Genomic DNA, 14,346 nt, shown 5'->3' with positions numbered 1-14,346 from the left:
TATTATGCATTTTCTGTTGTTATGACAGTGAATAAGTCAGAAAGAGAGAAAGAAACATGAACGAACAGGAAAAAGGAGCCCCACACCCCAAAAATCACCCTGTTCTTTCCCTATATTCCTGGGGTATCCTTTTTCCCTAAAAGTGGAATACAGGCTATTCAACAAGGTGGCCCATGCTGCTTTTGTTACAGCTAATTTTAGCACTGATGTTGTTAAGGTATTCAGTACAACTTATTCTACAACACCTTGGTCAAGGTAGCACACAAGTTTGTCAATGAATATCTAAACTAAAAAGCGGTGAAAAATAATTCACTATTGCCCAACCACTTTGATGTTCACATTTCTACTGAGGGTTTAAAGCAAGTCTAATAATAATCTATATGCTACAATCTCTAAGATTTTAGTTAATTTAAATTCAGTTAATTAAAATTATAGATGGTTAATAAAAACTGGCGATAGTCAGTTGTCACTCATATCAAGGAAAAGGGTTTTGAAGCATATGAAAAGATGTGATAAAATTGTCTAGAGTGATAATGATATCTCCTGCATTCATTATATTTGGCATTTACAATTCAGAGAAATATAACTGGGCAGAAATTATCCCCATTTTGAGAAACCCAGTCCCAGAGAGGCTGGCTGATTTCCCAAACAGCAAAGGAGGAAAAGATCTAAAACTTTAAACAGAGACGAATAGGGTATGAACGCCCTCATTCAGGATTCTAAAATCTTCCCATCACAGTATGAAAATCACATTAACTTTTCTGGCAAATATATCACATTTTAACTCATAATAAGCCTCAAATATAAAATGTCCTTCTGTTAAGCCACATCTTCCTCATCCTCTATCAATCCTTAGCTTTCCAGAGTCTCCATGCAGCACTTTCATTTCCATCTGTTAACGCACTGCTCTAATCTGTTGAAATCTTTTCAGGTTCTTATTCTTATTGCACCTTTTAACATGTCAATTACTCTTCCGACTGTCATAGGAACTCAGAGACAATCACATGCTACCTAAATTATTAATGGAAGTGTTGAATAGGACATTGAATAAAATTATTTAATTTAACGCTACAAGAATTAAATGCTCTTTATGTACCTGTAAAAGTGTTTACAAATCACCTAATTTGTATATGGAAATTTTACTTAATATTTTTATTTCAGGACCAGATAAACTTTGCCATCCAAATAGTAATACATCCTCTTTGCTTCTATCAGAATTATAACCCCTAGTATATTTTTTAGCCAAAATGTATTGAACACTTACTATATGCCAAGCATTGTCCTGAGGCAGGTCCTGTTATCCTCACTTTAGAAATGAGGAGACCAAGGCATACAGATGTTAAAGAACTTGCCTGAGGACTAAGCTAGTCATGTGGCTGAGCTAGGGATTTCAACATGGGTCTGACGCCAGAACCCACACTTGAAACCACTGCCTCTGTTCTGAAGACATTTACAGGTTTCTTTCTCCCAGTTTGACTGTAAGATCCCTGTGGGTCTCCAACTTCCAGCACAGTTCTGGCATACATTAAGTACTTAATATATTAGCATTAAGTTGAAACTACAGCACAATAAGGATGGAAAGGGCTCTGTAGCCTAAATAAAAGTAAAAAGAGCATCATAGCTGCCTGCAAATATCTGAAGGCTGCCACATAGAGGAAGTATCAGTTCCAATGTATGCAGCTGCAGAGGATAGTACTAAAACCAACGGGCAGCATTAAAGTAAAGCAACTTCTAACTAAGACCAACTAAGTCAGCAGTAATGGGCTGGGGGCAGTGGCTCACACCTGTAATCCCAGCGCGTTGGGAGGAGGATGAGACGGGTGGATCACTTGAGGTCAGGAGTTCAAGACCAGCCTGGCCAACATGGCGAAACCCCGTCTCCGCAAAAAAAAAAAAAAAAAAAAAATATATATATATATACACACACACACACACACACACATACACACACACATACATACATACATACATATCTATGCACACGCACACACACACAGTTTAGCCAGGAGTGGTGGCATGCGCCTGTGGTTCTAGCTACTAGAGAGGCTAAGCTGGAGAACTGCTTGAACCTGGGAGGTGGAGCTTGCGGTGAGCCAAGATCACGCTACTGCATTCCAGTATGGAGGACAGAGAGAGATTCTGTCTCAAAAAAAAAAAAAAAACAAACAAAACAAAAGACAGCTATTGAAAACAAGAAGGATGTCTTAATATAAGATTCCTACCACCAGAGGTATTTAAAATATGCAGATTACCAGATGATGTAGAAAATAATCCCATACTGAGAATCTCTGGTTAGGGTAAATCAGTGGTTCTCAAATCCCAGTCCACTGATCTGCTACATCAGGCATGAATGTTTTTTTTGTTTATTTGTTTTTTTGAGATGGAGTCTCACTCTGCCCAGGCTGGAGTGCTGTGGCGTGATCTCGGCTCACTGCAAGCTCCGCCTCCCGGGTTCACGCCATTCTCCTGCCTCAGCCTCCCGAGTAGCTGGGACTACAGGCGCCCGCTAGCTCACCCCGCTAATTTTTTGTATTTTTTTTAGTAGAGATGGGGTTTCACCGTGTTAGCCAGGATGGTCTCGATCTCCTGACCTCATGATCCGCCTGCATGAATGTTTAAAAGAAAAAAAATTTAAATGCACACACACACACAGGAGCCTAGGCTCTACCCTGGAACTACTGAATCAGAGTGCTTGTAGTGGGCTATGCGTGTTTTAACAAGCCCACCAGGTCATTTTGAAGCATAGCCAAAATTAGAAAGGTTGGTCTTGTGAGTTCCTGTTCAACTTAAACATACTATAGTGTTATACAGCATACCTTCATACCTCTCTGAAGGTATGCTCTGTAACTCTCTGAAGGTATGCTCTCAACTATCTCTTAATTTATCATTGTATTTAAAGTTCTAATGTATGACAGATGCCACAGTCCCCAAATGACTCTCACTCTCTAAATCAAACTCTGGCATCTACTCTCATTTCACTGTCTCCTTTCAGTTACAGTTATTGTGAGAAAGCTTCTTCCAAGAACTTAGTGTTAATTTGGAAACTGTAGTTTCCAAACTGTGCATCATCTCTACATGTCACCCAATCTGCTTTCAGATCTTATACACTTTTTATCACCATGGATAAAAACACTGATACAAGCTTCTTTAGGTAAAGGACTCAGATGTTTACATTGCTTTGCTACTAAACTATCTTCTAAAATTTTGGAATTAAATAAAAATACACATTCTTCACCATACTTCCCATTTTAAAATATGTAAAATTTAGGAAACTATTTAGAAAGATTACTCCCTAAATTTTACATCTATCACCAACTTAAGTAGAGAATCATTGAAGGACTGTGAAGGAGTGAGCCACATTTTAAAATCAATAAATATTTTTGAGTACCTACTGTATGTAAAGTACTGTTGAGGGCATGGAAGTGGAAGAGAGACAAAGAAACGCTCAGTATATATTTCTAACATTTAGTTAATACTATGTGCTAGGCACTGTGCTAAAACTTCTTGTGTGTTCCCTTTTAATTCCCTTAACAAGCTACCAAGGTTAACTTCATTTTGCAGATGAAGAAAGAAAGTGGTTATGTAACGGGCCCTGGGTCACAAAGCTAACAAGTGGTACAGCTGAGATGGATTCAAATTCAACCACCACTTCTGAGCATGCACTCCTAGTTACTACACGATACTGAACCTGTCCCTTTAACACCACACTACATATCTGACAGGGGAGGGGAAACGCTTACAAAAAGCAACCAAAGACAAATGCTTGGCAGAGGTAGAAAACAGAGAAAAACTTGAACTCTCCTGGGTGGAGGCAAGGAGGGGCTATGGCTTTGAAGGAGGGGTATTTTAATGACAGTAAGTGTCTCAGGGGCAGGGAAAGGGTAGAAATGCATTTCAGCTGGAGTCCGAAAAGCACACTGCTCATTCGGAGAGGATTCTGCCCTCTCTTGAAGCTGATATGCAGCCTGCATGGGGTGCAAGGGGTGGGGAGGCAGCTGGAGGAGAAGACGAAAGCTTTGTTGGGGGTGACTTTTGTAAAGGGCCTTAATGCCATATTAAGGATTAGAATTTTTCTATAGGTAATGGAGAAGCAGCAAAAGTTTCCAGTGCAGAAATGACATGATCTGATCTGTTTTTTCTTCTTTTTTAATTTGAGGTCCATATGACAGATGAATCAGAAAGGGGGAATAACCAGAGGCTGAAAGGAGTGATAAGTACGACTTGAATTAAGGGCAGGAGAGATGGGGACAAGAAAGCATCAATTCAAAAACATCTATGATCAACAAAACCTTCAAGGCTGAGAATACAGCTAGATAAACACTCATTTCCTCAGGGAGTTCCCTGACCTTCCATTCCAGGGACCTTGTTTTTGGTAAGAGATGAGAATTTCTCTGGGGAGAGTTAGGGATGAAATCAGGAATGTCTCTAGAAAATCAAAGAATCAGACATTTAGTCCTGGTTGCAAACCACGAAATCACATCAAACCAGTTAGCTGCCAACCTTGCCTCTGCTTCTATCACATCACATTTGTTCTTAAAACGTGCTCCCTTCCGAAATCTCTGCTTTGTCATCAACCCCAAGGCAACCTAAAGTTCAGAATACTGAGTGCACCTGAGTAGACCCTCAGAGAACTTGCCTCCTACCATTCCACTGCCATATTTCTATATTTCTACACATGATTTTCTGAATTTTATTCAGCTTTGATTAAAATACTTTCTTCTACAAATATCTAATTTACCACATAATTTCCTAGCTGAAATAAAGAACCCTGCCCAGCCCTTTGGCTTATGAAACAGACAACATAAAATAACTGTTATTAATTGGTACTCATTTTCAAACGTTTTCCTTTTTATTTGACAATTTTGAAAACAACTACTTGTATATATGACTGGTTTCATGGTTCCTATCTCCGGGCAGTTGATTTTTCACTCCACCTCAAAGATGAAATCGTTGAATTCCTAAGCAACTCTTTCCCCATCTCCATCACACTGGGTATCCATGGCAACATGTCCTGAGGAACTGGTATACTGTGGCATTTCATTGTTTAATGGAGCACCTAATGTCAATTACTGTAAATATAACTTTATATGTGTCTATATTACTTAATCTCCTTTGTATTCTATAAGGCATATATGACAGTCTCTAATTCCCTGGAGACAATGCATTATCCCCTCTAGTGAGTAAAAGCCACAGCAGAAAAACAAAATGACAGTATGCACAGGATGATTTAAGATCCTTGGACTGCCTCTGTTGCAGTGATTTTTCACCATGTTAAAAGACACAGCCAAGGGTTTTTATCCAGGCAGACAAAAACTGTGCAAATGCCATTACTCCATGAGGTACTTACAATCCCTAATAAATCGCATGCACATTGTTTTCATAGGGGCTGATAAACAAGTCACAGTCTGTTTTTAGAAGCATCTTATTTGTTTTAGTCATAGTCACATGTTTCAGTAGAATTTTGGTAGATCCTAAAACCTTGTTACATTATGAATCCTGGTGCAGTTGAAGTTTTTGTTTTGCACTTACATGGTATAGATCAATCATCAGCAAGAATTTCCCACTGTCTCACTGCTGGTCTCATTTTATCTACCAGACAATGTCCTGAGAACAGAATCGCAAAGTCTGTTCCATACAGAACACTTTCAGAGCTTGGTGCTCAGCACTGTCCCAGACTGATCACACCCTAACATGTTGGTTCTCTGTTAACCAGCACACTTCGGACGGGATCCAACACATTCTCGTATCATATTTAATTCTGTACTTTAGTGAACGTGCATTTAAAATCTAAAGCTGGAAAGATTTTAATCTTTCTATTTTTTAACTCTCTCATTTTACAGATGAAGACATCAGAGAGGGAAGCAACCAATTCCAGAGTCTAGGATAAAAATGTGAGTATCCCTGTCTCCTTGACAGCATAAAAATACTGACACATTCTTATTACCCTTTTTGTTTCTGGTTTTTGAGAATAACAAACATTAATGGATATTATCTCAGGGCGGTTCTTCATTAAGCAAATCTATATTGTCTATAAAGCTGCTTTATTTAAAAAATGGACATTTTTCCATGTCCGTAAATATGGGTCTAGACAATTGTTTTCCATACTAGCTTAATTTTCATTGAATGAGAATACCAACATTTATTTACCCACTTTTTTACTGTTGAAAATTTAGGTTGTTTCAAATGTTTCATGACAGTAAAAACATTTAAGTGAACATCTCTGCACATTCATCAGACGCACTTGTTTGATCATAACCTTAGGATATATTCTGAGTTGTGAAATGCTGAGGTCAAAAGTAAGCACATTTTGACGCATAGTGCAATTCCGCACTTTGGAAGTATATCAACTTATGCTGCCTCAATTTTAGAGGTTCCTTAAACAAATTTAGAGAGTGTCAGTTTTCCAAGCCCTCACTAATAGTGAGTATCTGCATTCATTTTTATCTTTATCAACAGTAAATAGTCTACTCTTTTGTGAAATATCTCTTCATGTCCTTTTTCTATTTTTATAATAGTATGTTTGGCCCTAAGTTCTTGACTCCACTTTAGTTAAGTGAGCTTCAATTATAATTTCTGATTATGTGTAATTTTAGAGAAGGCAATTCCAACTTGATTTTAATAGGTCAAGTATAGATAAAACATCCAGTAGAGTTTCATTTCTAAATACCACATCCCTTAATGAAAGCACTTATGAAAGCACAAATGCAACAGTTACAAACACAAGACTTACCTAGTCAGACCAGGACTCAGATCCCAGCTCTGCTCCTATTTGCTGCATGATCTTTGGCAAGTTATTGAATTCTCTCTGTCTCAGTTTCTTCAGATGTAAAATAGTGATAATGCTGTTGTATTATTTACTATGCTAAGCTCTTGCATGCATTATTTCATTTCATTCTTCCCACAATCCTGTGAGGTAAGCACTATCGTATCTCATCAAATCTAAGATGCCTTTGGTTTAAAATATTATGCACCACTAAGAAAAAATGCTGCATGTAAGATGCATGTTTCTTTTGGTATCATTGACACTGAGGTTGTATTACAATTGGTGGCATCTTACAGTTTCCATTGGCAGCATTTTTTCTTAGTGGTGCATAATATTTTAAACCAAAGGCATCTTAGATTTGATGAGATATGACAGTACTTACCTCACAGGATTGTGGTAAGAATGAAATGAAATAATGCATGCAAGAGCTTAGCATAGTAAATACTCCAAAAAAACTGTTAGTAAGCATTCATACAGTGTTACATATTTCTACAACTTTGATTTAAATGTTTAAGATTTCTAAAATTGGCTAGGCGCGGTGGCTCATGCCTGTAATCCCAGCACTTTGGGAGGCTGAGGAGGGCGGATCATGAGGTCAGGAGATCGAGATCATCCTGGCCAACATGATGAAACCCTGTCTCTACTAAAAATACAAAAATAAATTAGCTAGGCATGGTGGCAGGTGCCTGTAATCTCAGCTATTCGGGAGGCTGAGGCAGGAGAATTGCTTGAACCCAGGAGGCAGTGGCTGCAGTGAGCCTAGATTGCGCCATTGCACTCCAGCCTGGGCAACAAGAGTAAAACTCTGCCTCAAAAAAAAAAAAAGATTTTTAAAATTGATCTGAAAAATGTTTTTGGTTCCTTGAAGGAGCATATTTCATATAAAATCGTTGAAATATTTTAATTTTAAAATTACCACAGCAAAAATAGGTTCTTATTTAATGTAATTTAAAGGGAATCTAGTTTGAACAGGAAGTGATCTATTATTTTGTACTTTCAGGAAAGAATCAGCTCAACAATGTACTAAAACCATGAGATTAAGCAAAGTCTCCAAACAGCTAATGGAGAATTAATGCAAAGAACAGCATGGAAACTTTTCATTCAAGTCAATTTAGGCTGGACTCAGTGGCTCAAACCTGTAATCCCAGCACTTTGGGAGGCTGAGATAAGTGGATTACTTGAGGTCAGGAGTTTGAGACCACCTGGCCAACATGATGAACCCTCCTCTCTACTAAAAATACAAAAATTAGCTGGGGGTGGTGGTGCACACCTGTAGTCCCAGCTATTCAGGAGGCTGAGGCATGAGAATCACTTGAACCCAGCAGGCAGAGGTTGTAGTGAGCCGAGATCATGCCACTGAATTCCAGCCTGAGCAACAGAGTGGACTCTATCTCAAATACATAAATAAATAAATAAATAAATAAGTCAACTTAACCATAATGTTTTCCCATATGCTGCTGTGATTGGATCTTTTACAGATGCATAAACTCAAATCAATGTCATTTCTTGGAAACTGCAATTAGAAAACTATCATTGGAAATACTGGAGAAGGCATGAAGGAGGAGTGTGAGATGAACCTTGTGTCAGAGGTAAATAAATTATTGAAATCATTTCAAGAATTTTCATAATCTTTTGCATCAACATGAAATTGTACTCAGTGAGGGAAGGCTTCAACTGGTATGAGATATGAGAAAAAAATAGGTATGCTTCATTTGACAGAGGGACAGTTCAAAGAATGTGTGTGTGCATGGGAGTTACGAAGGTCTAGATTCTACCACTTACTAACTATATGACTTTGGACATATATGTTCACTTTTCTCCATCTCTTCACCTGCGTCCTGGCAATAATTCCTAACCCACCGGGGTGTTACCTATGCACACAGGGCACTCAGCCCAATGCCTGACAAATGGGAAAAGTTCAATAAGGAATTGCAGGTATTCTTAATATTGGAATGCGTGAATTACGGGGCTTCAGCCTTTATGTCTTACTTTTTTTTTTTTTTTGTCCTAACGTAGGATAAATTTTACTGATGTATTCCCAACCAATATACACATTTTTGGAGTACCTTCTTTCTAATTCCCACACCCATCTCACTTGAGAATAAGGCAATTTTTAAAAAGGCTTCTCCAAGAAAGAAGAAAGGTTGGGTTTGTTTACTGTAAATGTAATACATTTTAACTTTTTCTCATATCTTACACCAGTTGTTTCCCATATCTTTATTTTCTGCCAGAAACTCTTCAAAATGAAAACGTGCTTGTTGTAAGCTGGGATCCTATATTTGAAAGATGCTGCTGATTCTAAAGATCACCTTTTTAACAGAATCCTCAAAAAACAAAATTTCTGTTTCTGAATAAATTATTTATCAAGTTATTTTCAATCTTTCCCTCATTATGAATAGCAGAGCAAATCTTAAGAGAAGGAGAGAGTGGTAAATCCTTAATTACATTATTTAAATATTCACAGAATTCTTAAATAAAGAGGAAATGGAGCGGGCCAATGGGAACCCAACCTCCTTAGACTTTGCAGTCAGTATCTACACATCCATCTTTTTATTCTTTCTTAGATTCGCCGTAATTAGAAATGGTCACTGGGTGGTCTCCTTCAATGGAAATTTGCTTTCTTGTTCCTTGTTTTATTTATTTTGTGATCAGAATCCTAATGTTTATTGAGTGGTCATAATGCTAGTCCCTACTTCCTGTTATATGTTTGAAGAAAACCACAATACCAACTCAGATAGGATTGTGGTTTGGTGGGGAACTTAAATGTCCATTCTAAAACCACATGGCCAGCACAGAAGTTAACAACATTCACAGGCTCTATTTCAGTTTCTAAAATCCAGGGAACACCTTCTTGATGTTGCAGAAACCAATGTCAGAGTTAAACGTGTGGATGCTGCCTACAGAATGTTTGGCTTGCTTTTCGAAGCAAGCTTTATTGCCTAGAATAGTCTGTAAGAGCATGCTGCAATCCAAGCAGTTCTCACTCCCCTTCCCTCTAGACTGATAATAAAAATAAGAAATGCATATTCTTTTTGTAAAGAAACATTCATTGGTCAGGCATGGTGGCTCACGCCTGTAATCCCAGCACTTTGGGAGGCCGAGGTGGGATCACCTGAGGTCAGGAGTTTGAGACCAGCCTGGCCAACATGGTGAAACCCCATCTCTACTAAAAATACAAAAATTAGCCAGGTATGATGGTGCACCCCTGTAGTCCCAGCTACTTGGAAGGCTGAGGCACAAGAATCGCTTGAACCTGGGAGGCGGAGGTCGCAGTGAGCCGAGATCACGCCACTGCATTCCAGCCTGGGTGACAGAGTGAGACTCTGCCTCAAAAAAAAAAAAAAAAAAAAAAAAGAAAAGAAAAAAAAGAAACATTCATCATTACTTTGTTACCTTGACACCACCCTTACCCCAATATCACCACTAGAATACCACAGAATCATCTCTTTCTTGCCCAATGTCATTCTTTTTTCCGCCGCAACTATATAATATGAAACTCTAAAATTCTCTACTCTGTCTACTTTATATAAATCCTATGTAAGTGCCACAGGCAAAAACATTACACAAAGTATTTTTAAAATATATACATTTAGAGACAATGCCTCATCCTTTGGATTAAACATGTTATAGTCCCATAAAGAAATTTAATTATATTGCTCGAAAGCATTTGTTTTTAATCATTCTAGTAGTATAATTTTTCTGCTCACTTATAATGTACAGATTACTGCAAAACAGAATTCAAGAGTATATATCCTTCAATTAAAAAATTAAAAGGACGCCAGGCACAGTGGCTCACGCCATAATCCCAGCACTTTGGGAGGCCAAGGCAGGCAAATCATGAGGTCAGGAGATTGAGACCATTCTGGCTAACACAGTGAAACCCCATCTTTACTAAAAATATAAAAAATTAGCCGGGCGTGGTGGTGGGCACCTGCAGTCCCAGCTACTTGGGAGGCTGAGACAGGAGAATGGTGTGAACTGGGGAGGCAGAGCTTGCAGTGAGCCGAGATCGTGCCACTGCACTCCAGCCTGGGTGACAGAGCAAGACTCCGTCTCAAAAAAAAAAAAAAAAAATTTAAAAGGAAATAAAGAAAAGAAAGCCTACTGAGAAAACTCCTCTCAGGAATAAAATTTATCTTCTCTTTCAATCCCCAGGGTACTGACATTTTTTAGTGTTTGACAAGAAATGCTAGTACATTCAATAAAGATTTATTTTAAAAAAACACATCTAAAATTTAACTTCACTTCCAATTTTCAAACTGTGAGGTGGAGACTGCTAAGCAGAAAAACACAAGTAAGTGAGGTTGCTCTAAGGATAATCTGAGATCCTTATTTTGCTGTGATGAGAGTGCTCACCAAGCTAAAAAGCTGTAAAATAATAGACATTCTTTTAGGTGTAGTCCAGGATTCACTGATATACAGTAATGCTCTGAAGACTGAAACACGTACACAAGAACATATTACATAGATAAAGTGCTTTCTTTTAGAAGATAAGAGATTCTATAAGGGATATATTTAATGGTGGATTCAACATACCTGTCTTCTTTAAAATATGGGAGACAAAATGGTACACCCATTCCTTCTCAGAATGACTAGTACTTTATAAAATGTGCAAGTTGTGGATTAACTGCCTCTCAGTTCCACATCCACACCTTACCCTCCTATGTGGTACTTCAGCTGGACCCTATAAAAACATCTCTCTTTTGTCAGTTGGTAAAATTTTTCTTTTCCTTTTCTTTATTTTCTTTAGAGACAGGGTCTCACTGTCCCCCAGGCTGGAGTGCAGTGGTGCAATCATAGCTCACTATAGCCTGGAATTGCTGGGCTCAAGTGATCCTCCTGCCTCAGACTCCCAAAGTGCTGGAATTACAAGTTTGAGCCACCATGCCCAACCAGTTGTTGCAACTTTAAGTTTTTTTAATAGAGGCACGGGAGGGTTGCAGCAGAGGAAGGAGCATCTTTCTTGTGTGTTGCTGCTTTCTCTTCCTCTTGACAGTCTGGCTGCCAGCAGTGTGCAGGAGATTCAGTTGAGCTCACCCTTCAGCAAGTTTCCTGGACACTCCAGCAGCTGGATTCCCATGAACAAGTTCTGGCATGTCACACCCTAATGGGCAGTTTCCTGCTCACCAGCTCTGGCCACAGGCAACCCAGAACTTCTCATGGAACAATTCCAACCTGAGGCACTACGTCAAACCTCACCAGCACCCTAGCAGGTGGCTTCTTGTGAACCAGCTCCCACCCATGGAACCCCAACCAACCCCCACTGCCCCATCATCCATTCGCAGCTGCAGCCTTTTCAATGAGGTCTCAGTCACAGCCTGGGGAGTGGGCCCTCTTCCAACCTGCTCCTTCCTTGGATGCACTTCATCGGGCCTGGAGCTTGTAGCTGTTCTCTGCCTTTGCTATCCCCATATTCTTGAGAGTCTCTTTTACCCCGTTCAGTAGTCAACCACCTTTTACTAGGCAACAGTTCTCTATACTAATTTTCCTAACTGAACTCTAATACAGAGTTGGCACCAAGTGTGGTTCCTGGTTACAGACCCTCAAAAATATTAATAGAACTTTGGGATTAGTATGGTCATGTCCTCTGACTGGAAGACAACACCAATCCTTGTCAATGGGATATGGGATGCTGGTAATCCATGGGATAAAGTCACATCAAAATTAAGCTAACACCTGTGATCAACTGCAATGAAGTGCCAACGGAAACAAGGTCTGGGAGTCAAAGAGGCTGCTGTCCTTGACTGCTATGGCAGTAATGATGAATATAAAGATTGCAGGGTACAATGAATTCTTTTGAGTGCAATGAAGCATCTACCAAAAGAAAATAAGTTTAGGTGTTTTTAACCCCCAGCCCAAGTTTAAGAACCAGAGAGCTTCCACACTAGCTCTAAAAAAATCCTTTATTTCCTGTAGCCACAGAGCTACTATTTCCAGAAATTTAAAAAAAAAAAAAAATGCATTGGGTGTGTTGCTGAATTACAACATCAGTTGAATTTACAACCACAGTTTCTCACATGAAAGTTAGTGTACTGATTAAGAAAGAATGGGACCTGAAACCTGGAAACGGGAACATCTGGTTGAATTCAAGATGAAACAAACAATTTCAAACCCCAAAGAAACTCTGAGGTTCCCTTGACCATGGAAGTTGCTTGCCCTCTTATGTCTCAAGAGTCTAGCTTTCAGCCGGGCGCAGTGGCTCAAGCCTGTAATCCCAGCACTTTGGGAGGCCGAGACGGGCGGATCACGAGGTCAGGAGATCGAGACCATCCTGGCTAACACGGTGAAACCCCGTCTCTACTAAAAAATACAAAAAAACTAGCCGGGCGAGGTGGTGGGCGCCTGTAGTCCCAGCTACTCGGGAGGCTGAGGTGGGAGAATGGCGTAAACCCGGGAGACGGAGCTTGTAGTGAGCTGAGATCCGGCCACTGCACTCCAGCCTGGGCCGCAGAGCAAGACTCCATCTAAAAAAAAAAAAAAAAAAAAAAAAAAAGAGTCTAGCTTTCTTTTCCTGGAAAATTTTGCTGAGTAGCCTCACCTGGAGTAGATGTCTTTATAAGGGGATGCTCATTCTCCTCAAGATCTCTCATAACCACTCAGTTCCTAAATCTCAATATGCTTCACAGTACACAGCATCACCCAGAAGGAAAGGGCTTATAGACTCAGAAACCTACAAGACCCTTGTTAATATCTAGTGGCAGAACTCTGGGAATATGTGTGCGGGTAGGTACCCATGGTGTGAGCTAAAGAACGCTGGGAAATATACAGCACATCTGGCTGCTTTCACGGATATAGATGCACCTAGTAGAGTTTCTGGACTGAATGTCAATGGGTTAGCTCATGAAGCTAGAAGTCTCTGACTGCTTACTTGGTTGGTTGACTGAAACCTGTAATGAGGTTGAAATGCCAGAACTTCCCTGGCATGATATGGAGGATGGAATCCAAAGGCTTAAGGGGATAGGAATGTAGTGGATTTATCATGTGTGAACTACATACCCAACCCCCTCAACTACATCTCCTGAAAAGAACCAGAGACACTCCTTGCACTAAGACATTGAAAACTACATAAGTGAGGGGAGCGCTGCATCTCTGATAAAACTCTGTGGTTATTTTCCTTTGCAGACCAGTGAGACCACAGGAGATGTCATGACTGAGATGAGCTTCCTGGTTTCTTTGGAGATGGTGGGATACAGGAGGAGCAGAAAAAGTAGCAGCATTGAGTGCCAAAGACAAGATCGGTGCATTTACTATTAAAGGGATCAGGGACACATTAATTAAAGTGCTTTGGCCCACAGGAATCTCTGGTGGTAGCTAATTTATCCTGCAGTCCCTAGGAATGAAATCAGTGTGCAGCTTACTACAATACTGTATAATCTATATAACAACAACAACAACAACAAAACTGTAGGTCTGGTGGCCGTTACATCACCACAATGGAGAGTCACAGAATCACACGCAGTTCTAGGCCTAAAACAGTTTATTGACCCATAACTCTTTGATTGAAGGGAAGGCCCAGTTTCCTTCAAAAATAACCCTGCAGTGCTGCCACAGGCATATGCCGTAAATCCTCCTCCAAGCCTTCA

The 14,346-nt window shown here is 39.7% G+C and overlaps 1 protein-coding gene and 1 long non-coding RNA gene across 8 annotated transcripts in view; one reads left to right on the top strand and one right to left on the bottom strand.

Moving 5' to 3' along the window:
- Positions 1-14,346, bottom strand: part of MAP3K20 (mitogen-activated protein kinase kinase kinase 20) — a 193,658-nt gene that overhangs the window by 130,485 nt on the left and 48,827 nt on the right. The window lies entirely within an intron of this gene.
- Positions 5,754-14,019, top strand: LOC123567912 (uncharacterized). The gene is made up of 3 exons (XR_006691070.2): positions 5,754-5,891; positions 8,242-8,352; positions 13,886-14,019. It is a non-coding gene; the product is annotated as an uncharacterized lncRNA (long non-coding RNA).

The sequence above is a fragment of the Macaca fascicularis genome, chromosome 12 (genome assembly GCF_037993035.2).
Source record: "Macaca fascicularis isolate 582-1 chromosome 12, T2T-MFA8v1.1".
Taxonomy (NCBI): Eukaryota; Metazoa; Chordata; class Mammalia; order Primates; family Cercopithecidae; genus Macaca; species Macaca fascicularis.
The sequence above is the reverse complement of the archived record's forward strand: the minus strand, read 5'-3'. Positions and strand labels throughout refer to the sequence as shown.